This window comes from Drosophila mauritiana, chromosome X (assembly GCF_004382145.1).
Source record: "Drosophila mauritiana strain mau12 chromosome X, ASM438214v1, whole genome shotgun sequence".
NCBI classification, from domain to species: domain Eukaryota; kingdom Metazoa; phylum Arthropoda; class Insecta; order Diptera; family Drosophilidae; genus Drosophila; species Drosophila mauritiana.
In genome coordinates this window covers 23,120,544-23,142,385 of record NC_046672.1, presented here as the reverse complement: position 1 = coordinate 23,142,385, position 21,842 = coordinate 23,120,544, and the positions used below count along the sequence as shown (strand labels likewise).

General features: G+C 36.6%; 3 non-coding genes across 3 annotated transcripts; all 3 read left to right on the top strand.

The window, feature by feature from the left end:
• Window positions 1-2,937: 2,937 nt before the first annotated feature.
• LOC117148990 lies at window positions 2,938-4,932 on the top strand. Its single transcript, XR_004459990.1, has one exon. It is a non-coding gene; the product is annotated as a small subunit ribosomal RNA (ribosomal RNA).
• Window positions 4,933-5,618: 686 nt separating this feature from the next.
• LOC117148969 lies at window positions 5,619-5,797 on the top strand. The gene has a single exon (XR_004459970.1). It is a non-coding gene; the product is annotated as a 5.8S ribosomal RNA (ribosomal RNA).
• Window positions 5,798-6,192: 395 nt separating this feature from the next.
• Window positions 6,193-10,154, top strand: LOC117148999. The gene has a single exon (XR_004459998.1). It is a non-coding gene; the product is annotated as a large subunit ribosomal RNA (ribosomal RNA).
• The last annotated feature ends 11,688 nt before the right edge of the window (window positions 10,155-21,842 follow it).

Below are 21,842 nucleotides of genomic sequence, written 5' to 3'. Positions count from 1 at the left end.
CATATGATATTGTCCCTATCATATAATTAATATAAAGACTTTTTAAAGAATTGTATCAAGTTGCCAAACACCTCGTCATCAACTACTATATTATGGTTGCGCCGACCTCTCATATTGTATTCTCTTATGTCTTCATAGGATTTTGGCAATTATACGAGTAAATTAAATAATATACATATGAAAATGATTAATTATTATATGTATAAGGGAAAAAATGCTGAAATATTCCCATATTATCTTAGTATTATAGAGGAAAGACCGTTGCCGACCTCTGATATTGTTCAAAACTTATGTATTTATATGATTTTGGCAATTATATGAGTAAATTAAATAATATACATATAAAATGATTAAATATTATATGTATAAATGTATAAAGGAAAAAATGATGAAATATTCCCACATTATCTTAGTATTATAGAGGAAAGACCGTTGCTGACCTCTGATATTGTTCAAAACTTATGTATTTATATGATTTTGGCAATAATATGAGTAAATTAAATAATATACATATGAAAATGATTAATTATTATATGTATAAATGTATAAGGGAAAAAATGCTGAAAATATTCCCATATTATCTTAGTATTATAGAGGAAAGACCGTTGCTGACCTCTGATATTGTTCAAAACTTATGTATTTATATGATTTTGGCAATTATATGAGTAAATTAAATAATATACATATGAAAATTATTAATTATTATATGTATAGGGGAAAAAATGCTGAAATATTCCCACATTCTCTTAGTATTATAGAGAAAAGCCATTATAGTGAGAGGGTATAGTAGTGTAAACGACCGGAATTACGACAGAGGGTTCAAAAACTACTATAGGTAGGCAGTGGTTGCCGACCTCTCATATTGTTCAAAACTTATGTATTCATATGATTTTGGCAATTATATGAGTAAATTAAATAATATACATATGAAAATTATTAATTATTATATGTATAGGGGAAAAAATGCTGAAATATTCCCACATTCTCTTAGTATTATAGAGAAAAGCCATTATAGTGAGAGGGTATAGTAGTGTAAACGACCGGAATTACGACAGAGGGTTCAAAAACTACTATAGGTAGGCAGTGGTTGCCGACCTCTCATATTGTTCAAAACTTATGTATTCATATGATTTTGGCAATTATATGAGTAAATTAAATAATATACATATGAAAATTATTAATTATTATATGTATAAGGGAAAAAATGCTGAAAATATCCCACATTCTCTTAGTATAATAGAGAAAAGCCATTATAGTGAGAGGGTATAGTAGTGTAAACGACCGGAATTACGACAGAGGGTTCAAAAACTACTATAGGTAGGCAGTGGTTGCCGACCTCTCATATTGTTCAAAACTTATGTATTCATATGATTTTGGCAATAATATGAGTAAATTAAATAATATACATATGAAAATGATTAATTATTATATGTATAAGGGAAAAAATTCTGAAAATATCCCACATTCTCTTAGTATTATAGAGAAAAGCCATTATAGTGAGAGGGTATAGTAGTGTAAACGACCGGAATTACGACAGAGGGTTCAAAAACTACTATAGGTAGGCAGTGGTTGCCGACCTCTCATATTGTTCAAAACTTATGTATTCATATGATTTTGGCAATAATATGAGTAAATTAAATAATATACATATGAAAATGATTAATTATTATATGTATAAGGGAAAAAATGCTGAAAATATCCCACATTCTCTTAGTATTATAGAGAAAAGCCATTATAGTGAGAGGGTATAGTAGTGTAAACGACCGGAATTACGACAGAGGGTTCAAAAACTACTATAGGTAGGCAGTGGTTGCCGACCTCTCATATTGTTCAAAACTTATGTATTCATATGATTTTGGCAATAATATGAGTAAATTAAATAATATACATATGAAAATGATTAATTATTATATGTATAAGGGAAAAAATAATCATATTATATATGAATAATGGAAAAAAAATGAAATGTTCCTATAATCTCTTAATATATAAGAGAATAGCCCGTATGTTGGGTGGCAAACGGAATTGAAAATACCCGCTTTGAGGACAGCGGGTTCAAAAACTACTATAGGTAGGCAGTGGTTGCCGACCTCCCGCATTATTCGAAATATTTATTTCGGATTATGTTTATATTGGTTACATACAATAAAGTATATTATTATCCGTACAAATTTGTTTCTCAGTTCTATAGAACACGGGACTTGGCTCCGCGGATAATAGGAATATACGCTTTATAGATAATATCGTTGAAACAAAAGTCAAGTTTCTATTATATATAGAATAACAAATCGTTTCCATATATTATCGTTAATTTTTGGAGGCAGGCAAATATTAATTTATTACCTGCCGTATAGTTGGATTATTATATCGTTACGGTATAATACAAATATGGATTCTTATGAAAGAAATATAAAATTATATATTAAATGTGGAAATATTATCATATGCGCTTGGTTTTATGTTATATATTACCAGAGATATATATGAAAAGAGATAAATTTTAAATTTATCTTCAAAATGCAAATGATTTAACTTAATATTTATATTGGTTAAACAAAAATTGTACATGTGTGGATACAATAATTATGTATGTTGGAAATAAAATGATATTTTATAATGAAATATGTATGTATAAAAAGATAAAATTATAGAAATATATATATTACAATAATTAGATGAAATTCTTGTTATATTGGTAAAACAAGTATAAATTAAAAATGAAAATATGGATTACGAATGCTATATAAAAATGGCCGTAATCGAATGGATTTTTTTACTTATATATTTAAAATTTTACCCAAAGGCGAAATATTGAATTTTATTCAATATAATAAAAATCATGGAATTATATAAAGTGAAAAATCTATATATCTATATATCTATTATATTGCTTATTTCGATTCAAAATATATGAATGGAATATGAAGGAAAAACATTATTCTGGTTGATCCTGCCAGTAGTTATATGCTTGTCTCAAAGATTAAGCCATGCATGTCTAAGTACACACGAATTAAAAGTGAAACCGCAAAAGGCTCATTATATCAGTTATGGTTCCTTAGATCGTTAACAGTTACTTGGATAACTGTGGTAATTCTAGAGCTAATACATGCAATTAAAACATGAACCTTATGGGACATGTGCTTTTATTAGGCTAAAACCAAGCGATCGCAAGATCGTTATATTGGTTGAACTCTAGATAACATGCAGATCGTATGGTCTTGTACCGACGACAGATCTTTCAAATGTCTGCCCTATCAACTTTTGATGGTAGTATCTAGGACTACCATGGTTGCAACGGGTAACGGGGAATCAGGGTTCGATTCCGGAGAGGGAGCCTGAGAAACGGCTACCACATCTAAGGAAGGCAGCAGGCGCGTAAATTACCCACTCCCAGCTCGGGGAGGTAGTGACGAAAAATAACAATACAGGACTCATATCCGAGGCCCTGTAATTGGAATGAGTACACTTTAAATCCTTTAACAAGGACCAATTGGAGGGCAAGTCTGGTGCCAGCAGCCGCGGTAATTCCAGCTCCAATAGCGTATATTAAAGTTGTTGCGGTTAAAACGTTCGTAGTTGAACTTGTGCTTCATACGGGTAGTACAACTTACAATTGTGGTTAGTACTATACCTTTATGTATGTAAGCGTATTACCGGTGGAGTTCTTATATGTGATTAAATACTTGTATTTTTTCATATGTTCCTCCTATTTAAAAACCTGCACTAGTGCTCTTAAACGAGTGTTATTGTGGGCCGGTACTATTACTTTGAACAAATTAGAGTGCTTAAAGCAGGCTTCAAATGCCTGAATATTCTGTGCATGGGATAATGAAATAAGACCTCTGTTCTGCTTTCATTGGTTTTCAGATCAAGAGGTAATGATTAATAGAAGCAGTTTGGGGGCATTAGTATTACGACGCGAGAGGTGAAATTCTTGGACCGTCGTAAGACTAACTTAAGCGAAAGCATTTGCCAAAGATGTTTTCATTAATCAAGAACGAAAGTTAGAGGTTCGAAGGCGATCAGATACCGCCCTAGTTCTAACCATAAACGATGCCAGCTAGCAATTGGGTGTAGCTACTTTTATGGCTCTCTCAGTCGCTTCCCGGGAAACCAAAGCTTTTGGGCTCCGGGGGAAGTATGGTTGCAAAGCTGAAACTTAAAGGAATTGACGGAAGGGCACCACCAGGAGTGGAGCCTGCGGCTTAATTTGACTCAACACGGGAAAACTTACCAGGTCCGAACATAAGTGTGTAAGACAGATTGATAGCTCTTTCTCGAATCTATGGGTGGTGGTGCATGGCCGTTCTTAGTTCGTGGAGTGATTTGTCTGGTTAATTCCGATAACGAACGAGACTCAAATATATTAAATAGATATCTTCAGGATTATGGTGCTGAAGCTTATGTAGCCTTCATTCATGGTGGCAGTAAAATGTTTATTGTGTTTGAATGTGTTTATGTAAGTGGAGCCGTACCTGTTGGTTTGTCCCATTATAAGGACACTAGCTTCTTAAATGGACAAATTGCGTCTAGCAATAATGAGATTGAGCAATAACAGGTCTGTGATGCCCTTAGATGTCCTGGGCTGCACGCGCGCTACAATGAAAGTATCAACGTGTATTTCCTAGACCGAGAGGTCCGGGTAAACCGCTGAACCACTTTCATGCTTGGGATTGTGAACTGAAACTGTTCACATGAACTTGGAATTCCCAGTAAGTGTGAGTCATTAACTCGCATTGATTACGTCCCTGCCCTTTGTACACACCGCCCGTCGCTACTACCGATTGAATTATTTAGTGAGGTCTCCGGACGTGATCACTGTGACGCCTTGCGTGTTACGGTTGTTTCGCAAAAGTTGACCGAACTTGATTATTTAGAGGAAGTAAAAGTCGTAACAAGGTTTCCGTAGGTGAACCTGCGGAAGGATCATTATTGTATAATATCCTTATCGTTAATAAACATTTGTTATAATACAAATAAATACAATTTACCAAAATAAAAATATTACAAAATGATTCCACGGAATCAAAAGTTAAAGTCAAAATAAAATGAAGATGGCTTTTATTTTATATGTGGGGCTTGGCAACCTCATAAAAAGACTTTAACATTATTAATGTTGTTGTGCGTATTTGTGGCAGTACCTACTACAACAATGGCGTTTCCTATAAAAACAAATTCTCGAAAATGGAAATCGAAGAAACTGAACAAAATTTGAAAGTAGAAGTCGAATTAAAATTAAAATAATTTTGAATGTGGTATTCAAAATAAGTGTGTGTGTATATGGACCATAATATACACGCGTTGCGAATATGTATTGTTCATCTATGTTATGAGCATACGTTGGCTAATGCAACAACCTAAAATATACAATGTTTGTACCTGTCATCCATCAGGTTAATGTTTTATATAAATTTTGCAGTATGTGTCACCCAAAATAGCAAACCATAACCAGATTTTTATGATACATAATGCTTATATGAAACTAAGACATATCGCAACATTTATTTTTAGGTATAAAAATAAATTTATTGAAGGAATTGATATATGCCAGTAAAATGGTGTATTTTTAATTTCTTTCAATAAAAACAATATTGATATTATATAAAAATGAATTATAAAACTCTAAGCGGTGGATCACTCGGCTCATGGGTCGATGAAGAACGCAGCAAACTGTGCGTCATCGTGTGAACTGCAGGACACATGAACATCGACATTTTGAACGCATATCGCAGTCCATGCTGTTATGTACTTTAATTAATTTTATAGTGCTGCTTGGACTACATATGGTTGAGGGTTGTAAGACTATGCTAATTAAGTTGTTTATAAATTTTTTATAAGCATATGGTATATTATTGGATTAAATAATGATTTTATTCATAATATTAAAAAAGAAATGAAAAACATTATCTCACATTTGAATGTGAAAAACGAAGAGAAATATTTTCTTTTTCAATCAAATAATACTGAGAAATGTCTAGCATAAAAAATTGAAATATTTTTCATCTAGAATTGTCTCTTATTAATGATTCGGAAAAAGAAAAATCTTGGTTTTGTTATTATTCTTCGTTGGTTCGTTAAATGGATAAAAAATAACTTTGCTTACAAGAACTATTGGAACTATTTATAACGAATTTAATTGATTGTTTTATCATTTATATATAAAGAATTTATGGCAAAAAATAGTTATATATACAACCTCAACTCATATGGGACTACCCCCTGAATTTAAGCATATTAATTAGGGGAGGAAAAGAAACTAACAAGGATTTTCTTAGTAGCGGCGAGCGAAAAGAAAACAGTTCAGCACTAAGTCACTTTGTCTATATGGCAAATGTGAGATGCAGTGTATGGAGCGTCAATATTCTAGTATGAGAAATTAATGATTTAAGTCCTTCTTAAATGAGGCCATTTACCCATAGAGGGTGCCAGGCCCGTATAACGTTAATGATTACTAGATGATGTTTCCAAAGAGTCGTGTTGCTTGATAGTGCAGCACTAAGTGGGTGGTAAACTCCATCTAAAACTAAATATAACCATGAGACCGATAGTAAACAAGTACCGTGAGGGAAAGTTGAAAAGAACTCTGAATAGAGAGTTAAACAGTACGTGAAACTGCTTAGAGGTTAAGCCCGATGAACCTGAATATCCGTTATGGAAAATTCATCATTAAAATTGTAATATTTAAATAATATTATTAAGAATAATGTGCATTTTTTCCATATAAGGACATTGTAATCTATTAGCATATCCCAAATTTATCATAAAATATAACTTATAGTTTATTCCAATTAAATTGCTTGCATTTTAACACAGAATAAATGTTATTAATTTGATAAAGTGCTGATAGATTTATATTATTACAGAGCGTTAATTTTTCGGAATTATATAATGGCATAATTATCATTGATTTTTGTGTTTATTATATGCTCTTGTATGATTAACAATGCGAAAGATTCAGGATACCTTCGGGACCCGTCTTGAAACACGGACCAAGGAGTCTAACATATGTGCAAGTTATTGGGATGTAAACCTAATAGCGTAATTAACTTGACTAATAATGGGATTAGTTTTTTAGCTATTTATAGCTAATTAACACAATCCCGGGGCGTTCTATATAGTTATGTATAATGTATATTTATATTATTTATGCCTCTAACTGGAACGTACCTTGAGCATATATGCTGTGACCCGAAAGATGGTGAACTATACTTGATCAGGTTGAAGTCAGGGGAAACCCTGATGGAAGACCGAAACAGTTCTGACGTGCAAATCGATTGTCAGAATTGAGTATAGGGGCGAAAGACCAATCGAACCATCTAGTAGCTGGTTCCTTCCGAAGTTTCCCTCAGGATAGCTGGTGCATTTTAATATTATATAAAATAATCTTATCTGGTAAAGCGAATGATTAGAGGCCTTAGGGTCGAAACGATCTTAACCTATTCTCAAACTTTAAATGGGTAAGAACCTTAACTTTCTTGATATGAAGTTCAAGGTTATGATATAATGTGCCCAGTGGGCCACTTTTGGTAAGCAGAACTGGCGCTGTGGGATGAACCAAACGTAATGTTACGGTGCCCAAATTAACAACTCATGCAGATACCATGAAAGGCGTTGGTTGCTTAAAACAGCAGGACGGTGATCATGGAAGTCGAAATCCGCTAAGGAGTGTGTAACAACTCACCTGCCGAAGCAACTAGCCCTTAAAATGGATGGCGCTTAAGTTGTATACCTATACATTACCGCTAAAGTAGATGATTTATATTACTTGTGATATAAATTTTGAAACTTTAGTGAGTAGGAAGGTACAATGGTATGCGTAGAAGTGTTTGGCGTAAGCCTGCATGGAGCTGCCATTGGTACAGATCTTGGTGGTAGTAGCAAATAATCGAATGAGACCTTGGAGGACTGAAGTGGAGAAGGGTTTCGTGTGAACAGTGGTTGATCACGAGTTAGTCGGTCCTAAGTTCAAGGCGAAAGCCGAAAATTTTCAAGTAAAACAAAAATGCCTAACTATATAAACAAAGCGAATATAATACACTTGAATAATTTTGAACGAAAGGGAATACGGTTCCAATTCCGTAACCTGTTGAGTATCCGTTTGTTATTAAATATGGGCCTCGTGCTCATCCTGGCAACAGGAACGACCATAAAGAAGCCGTCGAGAGATATCGGAAGAGTTTTCTTTTCTGTTTTATAGCCGTACTACCATGGAAGTCTTTCGCAGAGAGATATGGTAGATGGGCTAGAAGAGCATGACATATACTGTTGTGTCGATATTTTCTCCTCGGACCTTGAAAATTTATGGTGGGGACACGCAAACTTCTCAACAGGCCGTACCAATATCCGCAGCTGGTCTCCAAGGTGAAGAGTCTCTAGTCGATAGAATAATGTAGGTAAGGGAAGTCGGCAAATTAGATCCGTAACTTCGGGATAAGGATTGGCTCTGAAGATTGAGATAGTCGGGCTTGATTGGGAAACAATAACATGGTTTATGTGCTCGTTCTGGGTAAATAGAGTTTCTAGCATTTATGTTAGTTACTTGTTCCCCGGATAGTTTAGTTACGTAGCCAATTGTGGAACTTTCTTGCTAAAATTTTTAAGAATACTATTTGGGTTAAACCAATTAGTTCTTATCAATTATAACGATTATCAATTAACAATCAATTCAGAACTGGCACGGACTTGGGGAATCCGACTGTCTAATTAAAACAAAGCATTGTGATGGCCCTAGCGGGTGTTGACACAATGTGATTTCTGCCCAGTGCTCTGAATGTCAAAGTGAAGAAATTCAAGTAAGCGCGGGTCAACGGCGGGAGTAACTATGACTCTCTTAAGGTAGCCAAATGCCTCGTCATCTAATTAGTGACGCGCATGAATGGATTAACGAGATTCCTACTGTCCCTATCTACTATCTAGCGAAACCACAGCCAAGGGAACGGGCTTGGAATAATTAGCGGGGAAAGAAGACCCTTTTGAGCTTGACTCTAATCTGGCAGTGTAAGGAGACATAAGAGGTGTAGAATAAGTGGGAGATATTAGACCTCGGTTTGGTATCGTCAATGAAATACCACTACTCTTATTGTTTCCTTACTTACTTGATTAAATGGAACGTGTATCATTTCCTAGCCATTATACGGATATATTTATTATATCTTATGGTATTGGGTTTTGATGCAAGCTTCTTGATCAAAGTATCACGAGTTTGTTATATAATCGCAAACAAATTCTTTAATAAAACGATGCATTTATGTATTTTTGATTTGAAAATTTGGTATAACTCCAATTACTCAGGTATGATCCAATTCAAGGACATTGCCAGGTAGGGAGTTTGACTGGGGCGGTACATCTCTCAAATAATAACGGAGGTGTCCCAAGGCCAGCTCAGTGCGGACAGAAACCACACATAGAGCAAAAGGGCAAATGCTGACTTGATCTCGGTGTTCAGTACACACAGGGACAGCAAAAGCTCGGCCTATCGATCCTTTTGGTTTAAAGAGTTTTTAACAAGAGGTGTCAGAAAAGTTACCATAGGGATAACTGGCTTGTGGCGGCCAAGCGTTCATAGCGACGTCGCTTTTTGATCCTTCGATGTCGGCTCTTCCTATCATTGTGAAGCAAAATTCACCAAGCGTTGGATTGTTCACCCATGCAAGGGAACGTGAGCTGGGTTTAGACCGTCGTGAGACAGGTTAGTTTTACCCTACTAATGACAAAACGTTGTTGCGACAGCATTCCTGCGTAGTACGAGAGGAACCGCAGGTACGGACCAATGGCACAATACTTGTTCGAGCGAACAGTGGTATGACGCTACGTCCGTTGGATTATGCCTGAACGCCTCTAAGGTCGTATCCGTGCTGGACTGCAATGATAAATAAGGGGCAATTTGCATTGTATGGCTTCTAAACCATTTAAAGTTTATAATTTATTTTATAAACGACAATGGATGTGATGCCAATGTAATTTGTAACATAGTAAATTAGGAGGATCTTCGATCACCTGATGCCGCGCTAGTTACATATAAAAGCATTATTTAATACAATGACAAAGCCTAGAATCAATTGTAAACGACTTTTGTAACAGGCAAGGTGTTGTAAGTGGTTGAGCAGCTGCCATACTGCGATCCACTGAAGCTTATCCTTTGCTTGATGATTCGATAAATAAATGATTTTTCCTGTAGCCAAACAAACACCTCGTCATCAATTTAGTGACGCATATGATATTGTCCCTATCATATAATTTTTGATATAAAGACTTTAAAGAATTATATCAAGTTGCCAAATACCTCGTCATCAATTTAGTGACGCATATGATATTGTCCCTATCGTATAATTTTTGATATAAAGACTTTAAAGAATTCTATCACGTTGCCAAATACCTCGTCATCAATTTAGTGACGCATATGATATTGTCCCTATCATATAATTTTTGATATAAAGACTTTAAAGAATTATATCAAGTTGCCAAATACCTCGTCATCAATTTAGTGACGCATATGATATTGTCTCTATCATATAATTAATATAAAGACTTTAATGAATTGTGTCAAGTTGCCAAACACCTCGTCATCAATTTAGTGACGCATATGATATTGTCCCTATCATATAATTTTTGATATAAAAACTTTAAAGAATTGTATCAAGTTGCCAAATACCTCGTCATCAATTTAGTGACGCATATGATATTGTCCCTATCATATAATTAATATAAAGACTTTAATGAATTGTGTCAAGTTGCCAAACACCTCGTCATCAATTTAGTGACGCATATGATATTGTCCCTATCATATAATTTTTGATATAAAAACTTTAAAGAATTGTATCAAGTTGCCAAATACCTCGTCATCAATTTAGTGACGCATATGATATTGTCCCTATCATATAATTAATATAAAGACTTTAATGAATTGTGTCAAGTTGCCAAACACCTCGTCATCAATTTAGTGACGCATATGATATTGTCCCTATCATATAATTTTTGATATAAAAACTTTAAAGAATTGTATCAAGTTGCCAAATACCTCGTCATCAATTTAGTGACGCATATGATATTGTCTCTATCATATAATTAATATAAAGACTTTAATGAATTGTGTCAAGTTGCCAAACACCTCGTCATCAATTTAGTGACGCATATGATATTGTCTCTATCATATAATTAATATAAAGACTTTAATGAATTGTGTCAAGTTGCCAAACACCTCGTCATCAATTTAGTGACGCATATGATATTGTCCCTATCATATAATTTTTGATATAAAGACTTTAAAGAATTCTATCAAGTTGCCAAATACCTCGTCATCAATTTAGTGACGCATATGATATTGTCCTATCATATAATTAATATAAAGACTTTAATGATTTGTGTCACGTTGCCAAACACCTCGTCATCAATTTAGTGACGCATATGATATTGTCCCTATCATATAATTTTTGATATAAAAACTTTAAAGAATTGTATCAAGTTGCCAAATACCTCGTCATCAATTTAGTGACGCATATGATATTGTCCCTATCATATAATTAATATAAAGACTTTAATGAATTGTGTCAAGTTGCCAAACACCTCGTCATCAATTTAGTGACGCATATGATATTGTCCCTATCATATAATTTTTGATATAAAGACTTTAAAGAATTATATCAAGTTGCCAAATACCTCGTCATCAATTTAGTGACGCATATGATATTGTCCCTATCATATAATTAATATAAAGACTTTAATGAATTGTGTCAAGTTGCCAAACACCTCGTCATCAATTTAGTGACGCATATGATATTGTCCCTATCATATAATTTTTGATATAAAGACTTTAAAGAATTTATCAAGTTGCCAAATACCTCGTCATCAATTTAGTGACGCATATGATATTGTCCTATCATATAATTAATATAAAGACTTTAATGAATTGTGTCAAGTTGCCAAACACCTCGTCATCAATTTAGTGACGCATATGATATTGTCCCTATCATATAATTTTTGATATAAAAACTTTAAAGAATTGTATCAAGTTGCCAAATACCTCGTCATCAATTTAGTGACGCATATGATATTGTCCCTATCATATAATTAATATAAAGACTTTAATGAATTGTGTCAAGTTGCCAAACACCTCGTCATCAATTTAGTGACGCATATGATATTGTCCCTATCATATAATTTTTGATATAAAGACTTTAAAGAATTGTATCAAGTTGCCAAATACCTCGTCATCAATTTAGTGACGCATATGATATTGTCCCTATCATATAATTAATATAAAGACTTTAATGAATTGTGTCAAGTTGCCAAACACCTCGTCATCAATTTAGTGACGCATATGATATTGTCCCTATCATATAATTTTATATAAAGACTTTAAAGAATTTTCAAGTTGCCAAAACCTCGTCATCAATTTAGTGACGTATATGATATTGTCCTATCATATAATTTTGATATAAAGACTTTAAAGAATTGTATCAAGTTGCCAAACACCTCGTATCAATTTAGTGACGCATATGTATTGTCCCTATCATATAATTTTGATATAAAGACTTTAAAGAATTGTATCAAGTTGCCAAACACCTCGTCATCCATTTAGTGACGCATATGATATTGTCCTATCATATAATTTTTGATATAAAGACTTTAAAGAATTGTATCAAGTTGCCAAATACCTCGTCATCAATTTAGTGACGCATATGATATTGTCCCTATCATATAATTAATATAAAGACTTTAATGAATTGTGTCAAGTTGCCAAACACCTCGTCATCAATTTAGTGACGCATATGATATTGTCCCTATCATATAATTTTGATATAAAGACTTTAAAGAATTCTATCAAGTTGCCAAATACCTCGTCATCAATTTAGTGACGCATATGATATTGTCCCTATCATATAATTAATATAAAGACTTTAATGAATTGTGTCAAGTTGCCAAACACCTCGTCATCAATTTAGTGACGCATATGATAGGGACAACCCTATCATATAATTAATATAAAGACTTTAATGAATTCTATCAAGTTGCCAAATACCTCGTCATCAATTTAGTGACGCATATGATATTGTCCCTATCATATAATTAATATAAAGACTTTAATGAATTGTGTCACGTTCCCAAACACCTTGTCATCAATTTAGTGACGCATATGATATTGTCCCTATCATTAATTAATATAAAGACTTTAATGAATTGTGTCACGTTGCCAAACACCTCGTCATCAATTTAGTGACGCATATGATATTGTCCCTATCATATAATTTTTGATATAAAGACTTTAAAGAATTCTATCAAGTTGCCAAATACCTCGTCATCAATTTAGTGACGCATATGATATTGTCCCTATCATATAATTAATATAAAGACTTTAATGAATTGTGTCAAGTTGCCAATCACCTCGTCATCAATTTAGTGACGCATATGATATTGTCCCTATCATATAATTTTGATATAAAGACTTTAAAGAATTGTGTCAAGTTGCCAAACACCTCGTCATCAATTTAGTGACGCATATGATATTGTTCCTATCATATAATTTTTGATATAAAGACTTTAAAGAATTGTATCAAGTTGCCAAACACCTCGTTATCAATTTAGTGACGCATATGCTATTGTCCCTATCATATAATTTTTGATATAAAGACTTTAAAGAATTGTATCAAGTTTCCAAACACCTTGTCATCAATTTAGTGACGCATATGATGTTGTCCCTATCATATAATTAATATAAAGACTTTAATGAATTCTATCAAGTTGCCAAATACCTCGTCATCAATTTAGTGACGCATATGATATTGTCCCTATCATATAATTAATATAAAGACTTTAATGAATTGTGTCACGTTCCCAATCACCTTGTCATCAATTTAGTGACGCATATGATATTGTCCCTATCATATAATTAATATAAAGACTTTAATGAATTGTGTCACGTTGCCAAACACCTCGTCATCAATTTAGTGACGCATATGATATTGTCCCTATCATATAATTTTTGATATAAAGACTTTAAAGAATTCTATCAAGTTGCCAAATACCTCGTCATCAATTTAGTGACGCATATGCTATTGTCCCTATCATATAGTTTTTGATATAAAGACTTTAAAGAATTGTATCAAGTTGCCAAACACCTCGTCATCAATTTAGTGACGCATATGATATTGTCACTATCATATAATTTTGATATAAAGACTTTAAAGAATTGTATCAAGTTGCCAAATACCTCGTCATCAATTTAGTGACGCATATGATATTGTCCCTATCATATAATTAATATAAAGACTTTAATGAATTGCGTCAAGTTGCCAAACACCTCGTCATCAATTTAGTGACGCATATGATATTGTCCCTATCATATAATTTTTGATATAAAGACTTTAAAGAATTCTATCAAGTTGCCAAATTCCTCGTCATCAATTTAGTGACGCATATGATATTGTCCCTATCATATAATTAATATAAAGACTTTAATGAATTGTGTCAAGTTGCCAAACACCTCGTCATCAATTTAATGACGCATATGATATTGTCCCTATCATATAATTAATATAAAGACTTTAATGAATTGTGTCACGTTCCCAAACACCTTGTCATCAATTTAGTGACGCATATGATATTGTCCCTATCATATAATTAATATAAAGACTTTAATGAATTGTGTCACGTTGCCAAACACCTCGTCATCAATTTAGTGACGCATATGATATTGTCCCTATCATATAATTTTTGATATAAAGACTTTAAAGAATTCTATCAAGTTGCCAAATACCTCGTATCAATTTAGTGACGCATATGATATTGTCCCTATCATATAATTAATATAAAGACTTTAATGAATTGTGTCAAGTTGCCAATCTCCTCGTCATCAATTTAGTGACGCATATGATATTGTCCCTATCATATAATTTTTGATATAAAGACTTTAAAGAATTGTGTCAAGTTGCCAAACACCTCGTCATCAATTTAGTGACGCATATGATATTGTTCCTATCATATAATTTTTGATATAAAGACTTTAAAGAATTGTATCAAGTTGCCAAACACCTCGTTATCAATTTAGTGACGCATATGCTATTGTCCCTATCATATAATTTTTGATATAAAGACTTTAAAGAATTGTATCAAGTTGCCAAACACCTTGTCATCAATTTAGTGACGCATATGATATTGTCCCTATCATATAATTAATATAAAGACTTTAATGAATTCTATCAAGTTGCCAAATACCTCGTCATCAATTTAGTGACGCATAGGATATTGTCCCTATCATATAATTAATATAAAGACTTTAATGAATTGTGTCACGTTCCCAAACACCTTGTCATCAATTTAGTGACGCATATGATATTGTCCCTATCATATAATTAATATAAACACTTTAATGAATTGTGTCACGTTGCCAAACACCTCGTCATCAATTTAGTGACGCATATGATATTGTCCCTATCATATAATTTTTGATATAAAGACTTTAAAGAATTCTATCAAGTTGCCAAATAACTCGTCATCAATTTAGTGACGCATATGCTATTGTCCCTATCATATAGTTTTTGATATAAAGACTTTAAAGAATTGTATCAAGTTGCCAAACACCTCGTCATCAATTTAGTGACGCATATGATATTGTCACTATCATATAATTTTTGATATAAAGACTTTAAAGAATTCTATCAAGTTGCCAAATACCTCGTCATCAATTTAGTGACGCATATGCTATTGTCCCTATCATATAGTTTTTGATATAAAGACTTTAAAGAATTGTATCAAGTTGCCAAACACCTCGTCATCAATTTAGTGACGCATATGATATTGTCACTATCATATAATTTTTGATATAAAGACTTTAAAGAATTGTATCAAGTTGCCAAATACCTCGTCATCAATTTAGTGACGCATATGATATTGTCCCTATCATATAATTAATATAAAGACTTTAATGAATTGCGTCAAGTTGCTAAACACCTCGTCATCAATTTAGTGACGCATATGATATTGTCCCTATCATATAATTTTTGATATAAAGACTTTAAAGAATTCTATCAAGTTGCCAAATTCCTCGTCATCAATTTAGTGACGCATATGATATTGTCCCTATCATATAATTAATATAAAGACTTTAATGAATTGTGTCAAGTTATATTGATATTGTCCGTATCATATAATTTTTAATTTAAAAACTTTAAAGAATTGTATCAAGTTGCCAAATACCTCGTCATCAATTTAGTGACGCATATGATATTGTCCCTATCATATAATTTTTGATATAAAGACTTTAAAGAATTGTATCAAGTTGCCAAATACCTCGTCATCAATTTAGTTTTTTTTTTTTTTTTTTTGTGTATCTGTTTTATTTATTTAAAATCTGTCCTAATGGACAATAATTAAATTTTATATGGGGGAACATTGACATACGGGGAGTACTTAGAATGTACTTGGGTAGGGGTTACAAATTTACATTAATGTTGCGTGAGGTCAAGCGGGTGCGTTCTCTGCAGACGTCTTGTGGATTGGCTGTTGTCTAGCAGATTGATGGCCAGGTGGTTGGGGTGATTCTCCAGTCTTCTGGCGTATCTCTCACTGAGTAGGTAGATCTCATCTTCCACCCACGGAATTCCGAGCTCCTCGTGGATGGCAGTATTCTCGTGATAGGGATGGGCGTTGGAGACTATTCTCAAGCATCGGTTCTGGAATTGCTGGATCTTTCTTCTGTGTGAAGCACTTGTAGTGCCCCACAGCTGGATTCCATAAGTCCATATTGGCTTGAGAATAGTCTTGTAGACAAGCAGCTTCGTTTTGTCCCTCAGCTTGGAACTTTTCCCAACAAGCCAGTGGAGTTGCTTAAGGCGTATGTTGGCCTGGGTACGCTTCCTATCAATGTGAGGGCCCCATGTCAGCCTTCTATCCAGTGTAAGCCCTAGGTATTTGGAGGTGCTGGTAGTGGGGATCGTGTCGCCGTCAAGAGTGACCGGAGGGCATTCTCCTCTGCGCAGGGAAAATGTTGTATGGGAGGATTTTTCGGCGTTGACCGCAATATTCCATCGTTTTAGCCATGGATTCAGAGCATCCAGTTGCCTCTGGATGATGGCTGAAGCTCTATCTGGATTAGTAGCGGTGGCGAGGAACGCGGTGTCGTCGGCATAGGTGGCTATTGTGAGGTGACGGGAGGGTATTATAGGAAGGTCTGCTGTGAAGAGGGTGTAGAGGATGGGACCAAGGACGCTGCCTTGAGGTACTCCGGCTCTTATGGGCCTTGGCGTGCTGGATGAGGATCCGCAACGCACTTGGAATTCTCTTCCTTCGGTGTAAGATTTGAGTAGAGCGTAGTGGGAACTGGGAAGGTGGGACTTGAGTTTGTGGAGGAGACCGGAATGCCACACTCTGTCAAACGCCTGCTTGACATCGAGGAAGACGGCCGAACAGTATCTTTTCTTCTCGAATGCATCGAGGATTCTTGATACGAGCCGGTGGCATTGTTCGGGTGTTCCATGAGATCGCCTTAATCCAAACTGGTGATCCGGGATCAAACCAGCCTCGTCCAGTACTGGCAACACTCTGCGCAGAAATACTCTTTCGAGTATTTTGGAGAGTATTGCCAGCAAACTAATCGGTCTATATGAGGCAAGATGGGCTCCAGGTTTTCCGGGTTTAAGGATGAGGATGACTTCTGCACGTTTCCATGATCTCGGGAAGTACCCTAGTGAGAAGCAGCTGTTGAAGATGTTAGCCAACATCTGGGAGCAAGGAGGAGGCATAATTTTGAGGAAAGTGGCGTCGATACGATCCAGTCCGGGGGATTTGCTGGCCTTTAGGGAGGCGATCTCCTGCGCAACCTCTTCAGGGGTGACGGGCTCTATCGGCAAGCTGGGTGGAGATGGACTCTCAAGGCACCTGGTGGTGGCAGCACGCTCTTAACCAGTGCATCTGTTGAATGGGGTGAATGCGTTCTGGAGGTGATCTGCGAATGCTTCTGCTCTTTCGTCATCGGAACGGCACCAAGAGCCATGTGGCGCGTGACATGCCACAGATTGTGTTGCGGGTCACCAGGTTCCAGCTCTTCAAGGAATCGATTGAATGAGTCCTGCCGTAGTGTGCAAAGCTTGACCTTAAGCTCCTTGCTGGCTCTGTTAAGTGCCGCTTTATCCCTTGGCTTGCGCGAGGAGAACCAAATACGTCTGAGGCGCCTCTTCTCCGCCACGAATGCCGCAATCTCTGGAGACCAAAGGTGGAGATCTCGCTCAGGTGTTCTCGGGGTAGTTGGAGGAGGAGGGTTGGCGAACTTAGCCTCATTGTGCATCTCCTCAGTGTGTGTATTAATCACCGCATCAATTACTCTTGGGGAGGAAAGAGGAGGATCCAGGTCCAGGGAGGATAGCATCCAGAAGGTAAATTTGGAGGAGTCGGTATGCTTCCCGGTGAGTCTTCTGGGCAGGTCTTTTTTTAGGACGGGGATATTGAGGAGCATTCTTATTGCACTGTGGTCGGATAGCAGCTTGTTGTATGTGGTGCATGAGAGTCTGGCTTGTCCTATGCCTTTGGAGATGGCAAAATCCAAGAGGTCGGGAGACAAGGCAGGGTTAGTAGGCCAACCTTCTGCAATTCAGTCTTCTGCTCTGCACGAACTTGTGGAGCGTTCTGCCTTTGGGGTTGATGGAGCGGGACCCCCACCAAGAGTGTTTGGCGTTAAAGTCACCGGCTGCTATGAAGCGAGGACCAAAGGACTCGAAAAGCTCTTGTAAGCGAGTCTCGGTGACTGAGTGTCTGGGGGGGAAGTAGACCGCTCCAATGGTGATGCCCCCTGAAGGCTGGAGATTCGAGCCAGGGCACACTGGGCCCATTCCTCCTGGAACGCAGGTAGCTCCGTGTACTGGATACCACTCCTGATGAGCATGGCTGCTCCTCCGCGCGCTCTGCCAGATGGATGGTTGGCGAGTAAGACATCATAGCCGCTGATGTTGTAGTGGGATCGTGGACAAAAATGGGTTTCGGATACAAGGAGTATGTCAATCGCTTCCGTTTTTATAAGGTGTTCTACCTCGGCTCTGCTCCTCTGCAGGCCGTTAGCATTCCAAATGACTATGTTCAGGCTTATTTCCATGATTTGGCATTGAGGATGGAAGCAATAAGCTGCGTCATTTGGGTGAACATTTTTTCCATCATACTTTCAACCATTCCTTGAAAACGGGCAAAGATTTGTTCCAAGTTATTGGATTGCGGAGCTTCAGGTGGGGTTTGGCGGTTTTGGTTGGGATCGGATTGCTGTGGTGCATGAGTAGCCTTGAGCGCGTCTTTATAGCTCATTTTGGAGATGTTTGGGATCTGGATGGTGCTGGGCTTGCTGGTGGGTGTGGCCGGTCTGGGTTTAGGGGCTTGCTGTGCCTTGGCCTTCTTGTAGGCAGGGCATCCTCTGTATGAAGCGGGGTGGTCAGCTTGGCAGTGAAGGCAGCATGCCTTCTCATCCTCCTTCTTAGTGCAAGTCCTGGAGTCGTGTTGGCCACCACATTTCACGCATCGGTGCTCGAGGAAGCAGTAGCGCTGGGTATGTCCAAACCCTTGGCATCTAAAGCACTGAGGCACGTCGTTGAATTTACGGGGAGGCTCGATGGTGACGACCGACCTGCACAGTCTCCTGATTTGGTAGACCTCCTTGTTGTTACTGGCGGGTTCAATGTTGGCGAAAAATATCCCGAGTGGCTCCTTGGTTTTCCTACCAATAGGATTATGCAGGTCTCTGACCTTATGCCCTAGTCTTTCAAGTTCCCCTTGAATCTCGTCACGATCGGCGGTGTGGTGTAATCCCTTGATTACGACTCTGTAGGCCCTCTCATCTTTGGGCTGGAACGTGCGATGCCTTTTGTTCTGGGAAACCAGGTGCCTACGAAGCTCGGAGTAAGACTCCTTGTCAGGCATCATTAAACGCACGTTGTTGCGTTCCGATTTGTATGTGAAGTCTTTGCTGGGACCCACGAGAGTCGTAATCATCTTGATCAGAGCAGAAATGTTGGTCACGTCCGGGATGAAGATCGGGGGTGGCTTGAAAGTCCTCGGGGTAGGCCTGGGTTTGTCCGGGGTTTTGTTGGCAGCGGGTACAGGTTCTTCGTCTGAGGCGGCTTGGTCGTCGTCGTCATTGTCTTCCTCATCGCTCGAGAGGATGGCAAACTGGTTGTTTGCTAACCTACGACGCGAGGCTGCGCTGGTGCTGGGCGTGACGTCAAGTTCCTCCATTTGGGGCTTGCGCGCGGGCTTGCGCTTGACCTCACCGGGCTCAGAATGCGAGGTGCTGGAGTCGCTGCTAGTGCTGGGCTCCCTTGCTCTGAGGGCCTTCTTGCAGGGCGTAGATTTGCTTGGCTTGATGACACGCGGGGGGGCCTGCCAATCCATGGTGTAGGGTGATTGGTAGAAGGGGGGGGAGCTGGGTACAGTTGGTCGGTGAACCAACCACTGCACGTGGCTGCTGCTGTGTTAAAGTTGCTTAACTAAGCGCTTGATGTAAACAACCAGATAACACGCACGCTCGAGTGTGCGTTAGTGTTGGTGTGTGTCCGTTAGGCACGCGAGCTGAAACAATCAGAGCGCGCGGCGAAATCTCGCGACGCGGTGACCGGTATGCGAATAACGGAGGTAAAGAAACACGAAAAAAGCGAAACAATTTCTTGCTTGCGGTCCGCAGGCACGTCTGCACTCGTTGAGTGTTCGATCGCGACTGATCAATTTAGTGACGCATATGATATTGTCCCTATCATATAATTAATATAAAGACTTTATTGAATTTTGTCAAGTTGCCAAACTCCTCGTCATCAATTTAGTGACGCATATGATATTGTTCCTATCATATAATTTTTGATATAAAGACTTTAAAGAATTCTATCAAGTTGCCAAATACCTCGTCATCAATTTAGTGACGCATATGATATTGTCCCTATCATATAATTAATATAAAAACTTTAATGAATTGTGTCACGTTGCCAAACACCTTGTCATCAATTTAGTGACGCATATGATATTGCCCCTATCATATAATTAATATAAAGACTTTTCAAAGAATTGTGTTAAGTTGCCAAACACCTCGTCATCAACTACTATATTATGGTTGCGCCGACCTCTCATATTGTATTCCCTTATGTGTTCATAGGATTTTGGCAATTATACGAGTAAATTAAATAATATACATATGAAAATGATTAATTATTATATGTATAAGGGAAAAAATGCTGAAGTATTCCCATATTATCTTAGTATTATAGAGGAAAGACCGTTGCCGACCTCTGATATTGTTCAAAACTTATGTATTTATATGATTTTGGCAATTATATGAGTAAATTAAATAATATACATACGAAAATGATTAATTATTATATGTATAAGGGAAAAAATGCTGAAATATTCCCATATTATCTTAGTATTATATGACCTCTGATATTGTTCAAAACTTATGTATTTATATGATTTTGGCAATTATATGAGTAAATTAAATAATATACATATGAAAATGATTAATTATTATATGTATAGGGGAAAAAATGCTGAAATATTCCCACATTCTCTTAGTATTATAGAGAAAAGCCATTATAGTGAGAGGGTATAGTAGTGTAAACGAGCGGAATTACGACAGAGGGTTCAAAAACTACTATAGGTAGGCAGTGGTTGCCGACCTCTCATATTGTTCAAAACTAATGTAATCATATGATTTTGGCAATTATATGAGTAAATTAAATAATATACATATAAAAATGATTAATTATTATATGTATAGGGGAAAAAATGCTGAAATATTCCCACATTCTCTTAGTATTATAGAGAAAAGCCATTATAGTGAGAGGGTATAGTAGTGTAAACGACCGGAATTACGACAGAGGGTTCAA